At 31.9% G+C, this 10,328-nt stretch overlaps 1 pseudogene; it reads left to right on the top strand.

Moving 5' to 3' along the window:
- The first annotated feature begins 1,170 nt into the window (after nt 1–1,170).
- LOC118608203 lies at nt 1,171–1,289 on the top strand (annotated as a pseudogene).
- The last annotated feature ends 9,039 nt before the right edge of the window (nt 1,290–10,328 follow it).

Genomic DNA, 10,328 nt, shown 5'->3' with positions numbered 1-10,328 from the left:
GCAGCTGACCTTGGTTTCTGACATGGCTTCTTGAGAAAACTATAAGCTCAGCATCTGTGGATTGCTTGCTGAATCTTAACAGGTGGCCCTGGAGGGACACAGGCTTGGGATACATTTGGTCTGCTGCTAAATCCCTCTCAAGACTGTGCCACTGGACACCTACTACACAAAGCCACACCAATAAAACCAGGAGACTTAGGAGCTTTTATTAGTACATAGAAACAGACACAGAAAGGAAGCCAATATGGGAAGACAAAGAATCAGAATGCATATGAAAGAACAGAACAGAGATCCGGAAATAATGGAGTCAAGCAAACTAACAGATACAGACTTCAAAACACTGGTTATAAAGATACTCAGTGAACTTAGGGGAAGTGTAAATGAACTCAGTAAGAACTTAATAAAGAGATAAAAAAAAACATAAAAATGGAAATGGAAATTATAAAAGGGAACAAGTCAGAAATGAAGAATACATTATCTGAGGTGAAGAGTATATTAGCGGGAATCAACTGAGTGGATGAAGAGTATCGAACCACCAATATAGAGGATGGGGAAGCCAAGACCAACCAATCAGAATGGCAAAAAATAAAGTAAAAAATATAATAATAATTTAAAGGGTGTTTGGGACAAAATTAATGTAAAAACATCCATGTCATAGGGGTACCTGGAGGAAGAGAGGAAGAATAGGGAGTTGAAAGCTATTTGAAGAAATGATGGAAAACTTCCCTAATCTGATGAAGGAAATAGATATACAGACTCAGAAAGCTCAGAGAGTCCCAAGAAAGAGGAACCCAAAGAGGCCCACACCAAGACACATCATAATTAAAACGCCAAAGGTTAAATATGAAGAGAGAATCTTAAAAGCAAAAGATAAAAGCAGTGAATTACCTACAAGGGAGCACCCATAAGACTAGCACCTGATTTCTCAACATAAACTTTGTAGGACAGAAGAGCTTGGCAAAAAATATTCAAAGTGATGAAAATCCAGGATCTATAACCAAGAATACTTTACCTAGCAAAGCTATCATTTAGAGTCAAAGGACAGATAAAGAGCTTCCCAGACAAAAATAAGCTAAAGGAATTCATCATCACATCACAGGAAATGTTGGAGAGAACTTCTTTTAAAAAAAATGTGTGTCAAAAAACATGAATAAAGAATGGTAGTAAGTAGTCTACGGCCATGCCACCCTGAATATGCCCAACCTCATCTGATCTCAGAAGCTAAGCAAGGTTGGGCCTGGTTAGTACTTGGATGGGAGACCACCAAGGAATACCAGGTGCTGTAGGCATTAAAAAAATGATAATAATTATATTTCTCTCAACAAGTACCTAAAATGGAAAAGAATTAAGTGCTCCAACCAAAAGATAGAGTAGCTGAATGGATAAGAAAACAAGCCTCCTACATATGCTGCCTATAAGAAACTCATTGCAGATTAAAAAGCACACACAGACTAAAGGGAATGGAATAAGATATGGCCTTGATGGACCTAGAGAGTATTACACTGAATGAAGTAAGTCAGATAGAAAAAGACAAATACCACATGAGTTCATGTACATACAGAATCTAAAGAACAAAATAAACAACAATAACATCAAAAATGGGATCAAGCTCTAGATACAGAGAATATTTTGAGGGCTTCTAGAATGGAGGGGGGATTTGGGAGGGAAGGTGAAGAAAAACAAATGTATTTAGAAAGACAAATGGATAGTTACAAAATACTCACGGAGTTGTAAATGTAGCATAAGAAAAATAGTCAACAATGTTGTAATAAATATGTAAGGGGGAAGAGGGGTACTAGAATTAGTGGGGTGATCACTTGAGCTCTACTTACTATGCTGTACAACTAAAACTAATATATTATTTTATGCCAAATATAATTGAAAAAAAACTCATTGAGTCGTATAATGTAAATATGAGCAACTAATTGTCTATTATATTTTGATAAAGCTGGAGAAAAAGGGAGAAATTTGGACATAGACATACACACAGGGAGAACACCATGTGCAAATGAAGACAGAGGTCAGGGTGATGTTTCTACAAGGCAAGAAACACCAAAGATTGCCAGCAAACCACCAAAAGTTTCGGAAAGGCCTGGAATTGATCCTTCCACACAGCCCTCAGAAGGAACCAACCCTACATACGCCTTGATATTGGACTTCTGGACTCCATAACTGTGAGACAATAAATTTCTGTTGTTTAAAAATAATAAAATAAGTAAAATGTAATAAATGCATACTATAGAATATTATTCAGACTTAAAAAAAAGAAATACTTCTATGTGTGACTGGAAGTATAAAACTGGAAGACATTATGTTTTAATGAAGTAAACAAGACACAGAAGGACAAATACAGTATGATTGCATCTTTAGGAGGTATCTAAAGTAGTCAAACTCATAGACATAGTGAAATGGTGCTCACATGGGGCTGGGGTGAGGGAGAAATGAGTAGTTGCTATTCAACAGGTATAAAGTTTCAGTTTTGCAAATGAGTAAGTTTAGACATCTACCATACACCATTGTGCCTATAGTTAACAATACTGTATTGCGTACTTAAAAATTTGTGGAGAGTAGGCTTCACGTTGTGTTCTTACAACAACAACAATAATAATAACTGTTAGTTAATTAGTGGATGGGAGGGAAACCAGCCTCTTGTTTAATCTCTGAACAGCAGGGGAAGATTCTTTAATGAGTAAGCCATTTGGGGATATGGCTGTGTAGGGGTGTCTCAGGAAGCATTGTCACTCAGCAAAATGCCCATAACTATTAAAAAGTTCATTTTGTTTACATCCTCAACATTACATATTTTATATGACAAAAAAAATGAAACAAAAACTCTCAAAACACTAACTCCCTCCTAAAATCAAATATATATTACAATAGCACGACCAAGATACTGACATAATATAATCAACTGATCTTATTCATATTCCTCCATATTTTTCTGTACTCATTAACTGGTGTGTATTAGTGTTTTTATTAAGTTCTATGAAGTTTTATCACGTGTGTAGTTTCTTGTATCCCCAACCAGATCTAGATACAGAACAATTCCATTACCACGAGATTCTTTGTGTTGTATTTCTATACCTACACCCAATCTCCTTCCCACTCCTTACATTAACCCTAATCCCTGGCAATCGCTAATCAGTTCTTCACTTCTAAAATATTGTCACTTCAAGAAAGTTATATAATCAAAATAATAAATTATGTAACCTTTGGATTTGGCTTTTTTCAGTAATATTAATTCCCTGGGGATTCATTCAGGTTGTTGCATATATCAATATTTCATTCTATTACATTACTGCATTGTATTCCATGATATAGTTGTTCCACAGTTTAACTATTAACACGTTCAAGGACATCTGAGTTTTTATAGTTTTTATCAAGAATAAAGCTTCTATTAACATTCCTGTGCAGGTTTATGCATTAACATCAATTTTATTTTTTCTGGGAAAAATGCCCTGGAGAGCAATTTCTGAGTTGTAGCTTAATAAAATATTTACTTTTGTAAGAAACTGTAAAACTTGTTTTCCAGAGCTGCTGTACCATTTTACATTACCACCAGCAATTTATAAGCAATCCAGTTTTTCCACTTTCTCACCAAAATTTGCTAGCATAACTATTTTTTTTTATTTTAACTGTTCTTAATAGATGTATATTGATATCTTCTTGTGGTTTAATTTTCATTTCTCTGGTGGCCAATAATGTTGATCACTATTTACCATTTGTATATCTTTTTCGGTAAAATGACTTTTCATATATTTTACCCAACTCCTAATTGTTCTTAAACGGCAAATGGGTTGTGGTTTTATTTTGTTGTTGTTATTCTTAAGACTTTAGAGTTATTTATATGTACTAGACCTTAGTCAGATATGTGATTTGCAAATATTTTCTCTGTTTATAGCATGAATTTTCATTCTCTTCACAGCATTTTTCACAGAACAAAATTTTGTAATTTTGATGAGGCATAATCTATCAAATTTTCCTGTTATGGATCATGGTTTTGGTGTCAAATATAAGAACTTTTTGTCTTGCCCTAGATCCTAAAGGTATTTTTTTACTAAAATTTTATAGTTTTATGTTTTATACTTAAGTTCATAATCCATTGTGAGTTAATGTTTAAATAAGGTATGAGGTTAAAATAAAAGTTTATTTTATAGCCTATGGCTATGCGGCTATTCCAGCACCATTTGATGAAAAAACTCTTTCCTTCATTGACTTGCTTTTGCATCTTTGTCAAAAATCATTTGACTATATTCATTAATCTTTATGTCTACTCCTCTGCCAATAACACATTTACAGTTTAAATTTTAGAAGAAGCTTGCATATGTCTACAAAAACTTGGAATTTTAACAGGAATTGCAATAAATCTAAATACCAATTTGTGGCAAATTGACACTTTTACTATGTTGTTTTTCATTCCATGAGCATAATATGTCTTTCCGTTTATTTAGTTTTTTTATTTCTTTCATCAGCATTTTCTAATTTTAAGCATATAAAACCTGTATATATTCTGTTAAGTGTATACTTAAATATTTAATTTTATCCACAACAACTATAAATGATGTTGTGCTTTTAATTTTGGCTTTCAACTGTTCATTTTAGTATATAGAAATGCATTTTACTTTTATGTGTTGATCTTGTACGTTGAATCTTGCTAAACTCACTTATCAGTTCTAGAGTTTATTTTGTTTTTTTTTTTTTTGTAGACATTAGTGATTTTTTTTGTGAGCAATTATGTCACCTACAAATAGGGGCAGTTTTATTCTTTCCTTTCCAATCTGTGTGCCTTTCATTTCTTTGTCTTGCCTTATTGTGCTGGCCAGAATTTCCTGTAAAATGTTGAGAAAGGGTAGTAACAGTAAACAATCTTCCCAATCTTAGGGGGAAAGCATGCAGTCTTTTGCCATTAAGTATGATGTTAGCTCAAGGACTTTTGTAGATTTTTTTATCAAGTTGAGGTAAAATTCCCTCTTGGTAACTGGTTGAGAATTTTTATCATAAATAAGTGTTGAATTTTTTCAAATGTGTCTTCTGGCTATTTGAGACAATCAGATGATTTTTATTTCTCAGCCTATTGATACAGTGGATCACTTTAATTGATTTTCAAATGTTGAATGGGTCTTGCATACCTAGACTAAAGCACACCTGGTCATGGTGTGTAATTCTTTTTATACATTGTTGCATTCAGATATTTTATTAAGGATTTTTACATCTAAGTTTATGAGAGATATTTGTCTGTAGTCGTTTTATTTTATACTGTCTCTGTCTATTCGAGGCAGCAACATCATACTAGCCTCAAAGTTAGTTGGGAAGTATTTCTCCTTTGAATTTTTGGAAGAAGTTGTGCTGATTATTACTTAATATTTGGCAGCAAGAACTATTTTATATTGGTTGAGGTTTAGTATTTCGTAGTTTTCAAGTAACCGGTTCATTTCTTCTAATTTGTGCAACTTATGAATGTAAAGTTGTTCATAGTCTTCTTTTACTATCTTTTCAATAGAGAACCTGTAGTTATCTCCTAATTTATTTCTAATATTGGTGATTTGTGTCTTTTCTATTATTATTTTTGACAGTCTTGCTAAAGGTTTATCAATTTTAAAGATTTTTTTTAGAGAATCAGCCTTTTATTTCATTGATTGTCCTCTAATACTTTATTTTTAATTTCATTGACATATCATCTTATTTTTATGATTTCATTCCTTCTGCATGCTTTGGGTTGATATTGCTCTTCTTTTTCTAGTTTATTGAAGAACTTCGATTATTGATTTGAGATTACTCTTCTCATTTATTAGAAGCATTTAGGTCTATGAATTTCTCAGTATTGCCTTAACTGCATCCCCTGTGTTTTAATATTTTTATTTTCACCTAGTTATATGAATTTAGAAAAAAAATCCCTAGAGAGTTTCTCCAGGATTTTGTAGAAGTGTGTTGTTTAATGTTCAAGTATTGGGACATTTTCCTGTGGCCTTTCTGTTATTGACTTCTAATCTGATTTCATTATGGTCAGAGAAAATATCTGTATTGTATAATTTTAATTCTTTTATATTTGTTGAGGTTTGCCTTATGGCCCTGGATACAGTTTACCTTGATGAATATTCAATGGGTTTTGGAATAATGTGTTTTCCACTGTTGGGTGGAGTGCTCAATATATATCAATTAGGTCCTGTTGATTGATTGTATTTTCATTTCTTTTTAAAACATTTTTATTAAAATATAGCTAACAAAAGATTGTATCGGTTTCATGTTTACACCAGTTATTCGACATTTATATACTTAAAGAATTGATCACCATGATAAGTCCATCAACCCCCTAACACTGTCCAATGTTATGACAACATTATTAACTATATTTCCTATGCTGTACACTACATCCCCATGACTATATTCTTCATTTCTATATCCTTAATTATTTTTCTGTTTAGTAGTTCTATCAGTTACTAAGAGCGGTATGTTAAAAACCTCAACTATACTTGTGGGTTTGTCTCTTTCTTCCTTCAACTCAGTTTTTGATTCATATATTTGTTTTAAAGCTCTATTGTTTAATGCATAGACATTTAGGATCATTTGTCTTTCTCAATTGATCCTTTTCTCATTATGGAATGTCTTACTGTCTCTAGTAATATTCTCTACTCTGAGGTCTACTTTATTGGATATTAATATAGTAACACCTGCTTTTTAAAATTAACATTTGCATAGTATATCAGTTTCCACCCTTTTAGTTTCAACCAACTCATGTCATTGAATTTGAAGTTTCTTTTTTATTAAATTTATTAGGATGACATTGGTTAATAACATTATATAGGTTTCAAGTGTGCAATTCTATAATACATTTTTCATATATTGCATTGTGTGTGTTTGCATTTGAAGTTTCATGTTAACAGCATATAATTGGGTTATTTTGTTAATCCTCTCTGACAATCTGTCTTTTGATTGATGTATTTAGACCATTAATATTGAATGTTATTATGGATATGTTAGAGCTTAAGTCTCCCATTTTATTATTGTTTTCTATTTGTTACCTGTGGTTGTCATTCTTCTGTTTCTCTTTCCTCGACTTCCTGTTTATTACTTGAATATTTTTCAAGATTCTATTTATAGTGTTTTTGAGTGTATATTTGTATAGATTTCATAGATGTTGCTCTGGGTGTTGCAATATGCATATGTGACATCACAGTCTACTGGTTTCAATATCTCACCACCTTGAGGTGTAGAAACCATACTTCCATTGAGGTTCCTTTGCTTTCCCCACTTTTTAAATGTCATTGTCTTGAATATTCGATGATATTATAATTTTTTGTTCCAATCATAAAATATGTTTTGTAAAACTCATGAGGAAAAGGATAATCTATTGTATGCTCCTATATTTCTTTTTTACAGTTTTATTAAGATATCACTCAAACACTATATAATTTACTCATTTAAAGTGTACAACTCAATATTTTTTAGTATAAAATAGTTGTGCAACAATCATCACAATCAATTTTAGGATATTTTTTCCTCTAGAAAGAAGCACTGTACCCATTAGCAATCACTATTTCTCAAAACTCCATCCACCCATGCCAACCCCAGGCAACTGCCAGTACAAGCATTTTCTGTCTCTATAGATTTGTCTTTTCTGGATATATTACATAAATAAAATTAAATTACATCTCATCTTTTTATTACTGACTTTTTTCAATTAATATGTTTTCAAGGTTCATCCATGTTGAGGAATGCATCACTATTTCATTTTTTTCTATTGCTAAACATTATTCCATTATATGGATATACCTCATTTTACTTATCCATTTAACAGGTGGTGGACATTTGGGTTCTACTCGTTGGCTATAATGAATAATGCTGTTATGAATATTTATGTACAAGTTTTTGTGTGGCTATATAGTTTTATTTCTCTTTGGTAGATATCTAGAAATGGGATTGCTGAGTCATATCAGATCTGTTGCTCATTTTTAAGTTGGGTTATTTATTTTTTTATTATTTATCTACAAGCATTATTTATGTATTCTGAATAAAAAGTCTCTCACCAGATAAATAATTTGCAAATATTTTCTCTCATTGCGTAGGCCATCTATTCACTTTCTTTATGATAGTTTGCAATACAAAATAATTTAATTTTGATGAAGTCCAATTTATCTGTTTTTCTTTTGTTGCTTGTTCTTTTAGTGTCATATCTAAGAAAATATTGCCTAAACCAAGGTCATAAATATTTATTCCTATGTTTTCTTCTAAGTATATTATTGTTTCATTTCTCATATTCAGGTATGTGATGTATTTTGAGGGAATTTTTGTGTACGGTTTAAAGAAGTAGTCCAACTTCATTTGTTTGCATGTGGGTATCTACTCTTTTTCAGTGTCATTTGTTAAAAACATGTTTTTTCCCCTATTGAAACTTCTTTGTACCCTTATCGAAAATCAGTTAATCATTTAGGTAATGAATATTTTTTTGACTTTCAATTTGATTCCATTGATTTGTATGTTCATTCTTAAGCACTGTCTTAAGTAATGCTGCTTTGTAATAAGTTTTGAAATTGGAGACTGTGAGTCCTCCAACTTTATTCTTCTTTTCTAAGATTACTTTGGTTATTCTAGGTTCCTACATGAATTTAGGAATTATGTTAAATGTGCATGTCAATTGAGGTCACGGTTTGGAGAGAATGAGTGACTGCTAATTGATACATGTGTTCTTTTTGGAGTGATTAAATATTCTAAAGTTAATTATGGTGATGGTTCCACAATTATGAATATGCAAATAAATTAATTGCACACTTTAAATGGGTGAATTTTATGATATGTGAATTGTATCTGAATAAAGCAGCTTATTGAAATAAGACATAAATCTAATGATAAAATTTGGAGTTTGTTCATAACAAATTTAAAATATTAAAGAAGCCAAATATGAAAGCCAAAACCCATTGCAACATTCAAGTTCACTACGAAATCAAATGGTGGTATTCAAACTCGATATGAAGGTCCTAAACTGGTTGCAATCAGTTCTTGGAACCAAAGAGCACAATAAAACACAATTGAGAAATGGTAGTACAACACATAACATGATTTCCAGCAGGCTAGAGTCCAATATTTTGTCAGCTACTATGTCTATATTAGACAAATTTTGTAATGTGCATAAATACTTTGGTTTTTTTAGCATCACTCTTGTTTGCCAGATGTAAATCTATTCATAGATTTATCCTCGATAGATTCATGTTTTGGTATTCAATGAAAACAAACAGGTATTTTTTAATGCTCATTATAGGTAATACAATTTTAATGGAATCTAACTTACTTAAATCAATTTATATTTAAAATATTAATTGAAATATTAAAGCGAATTGACAACAAAAACAATAAACAATTATTAAGTTGAAAAGTTAATGGTCTTAGTTTTCATATGTCAGTAAAATTATGTAGTATATATATAATGGTATACCTGCCAAGTCCACATTTTATGCAAGGAAGCAGACTTATTTCATAAATTGGCTGGCTGATTCATACTGGCTCTTGCTTGCCTAAAATGGTAGCTGGTCAAGATCAAATTTTCTATTTTGGCTAGGCACTAATGTAGTCCTTCTCAATTCCAGTACAGTCTCTTTGCATTGATTTACCTGGCTGTACTCAAGGCAGAGTTCTACATCTCTTTAGTCAAGCAAGAAAAAAAAAAGTTAGCTATTCAGCACTTCCTGAGAAATACATAGTCCAAATGGTCATTGAATTGTCCAGTTACATAAAAAATAAAACCAGGCAGCTGCACTGAGCTCTGGGAACAATGCCAATGCCTTTAATAGAAGAATCCTTCTTGAAGGGTGGACAAGTGCCCCACTAAATAATTTTGGGGGGATACATTGGCAAGTATTCCAATAGTTATATATTTGTTTTATGTATATTACAAAAAAAGAGTAAATAACAGGCACAAGTTGATATTTTAACAAATACTACTTCTTTAAGGTGAGTAAAGATATATAGAATAGTAATTCTGTACTCGAAATGCCCATTTCTCTCTTTTTTTGTAATTTTCTATTCAGTAAAGGTATTCCAGACCTTCTCACTTTCAGACAGCGCTAGTTGCTTTTTACTCTGATACCCATATAATTTTGCACATATCTTGATTATATCACAACTCAGATTACATTGTAATTTTTGTAGGCATACATCTCTCTGTACTACATTGCGAGTTCCTCAAGAACCAGTCAAATCTTTGTATTGTCAGTGGCCAATGCAGTGAGTAGGCCATGGAAAGTGCTCAATGAATATTTATGAAATGAATGAATGTCAATTACAACTATGGCCAGGATAATCACATTTTACAATCATAGATGTAGCAGCTATTTCAC

The sequence above is a fragment of the Rousettus aegyptiacus genome, unplaced genomic scaffold (genome assembly GCF_014176215.1).
Source record: "Rousettus aegyptiacus isolate mRouAeg1 unplaced genomic scaffold, mRouAeg1.p scaffold_m13_p_9, whole genome shotgun sequence".
NCBI lineage: Eukaryota > Metazoa > Chordata > Mammalia > Chiroptera > Pteropodidae > Rousettus > Rousettus aegyptiacus.
The sequence above is the reverse complement of the archived record's forward strand: the minus strand, read 5'-3'. Positions and strand labels throughout refer to the sequence as shown.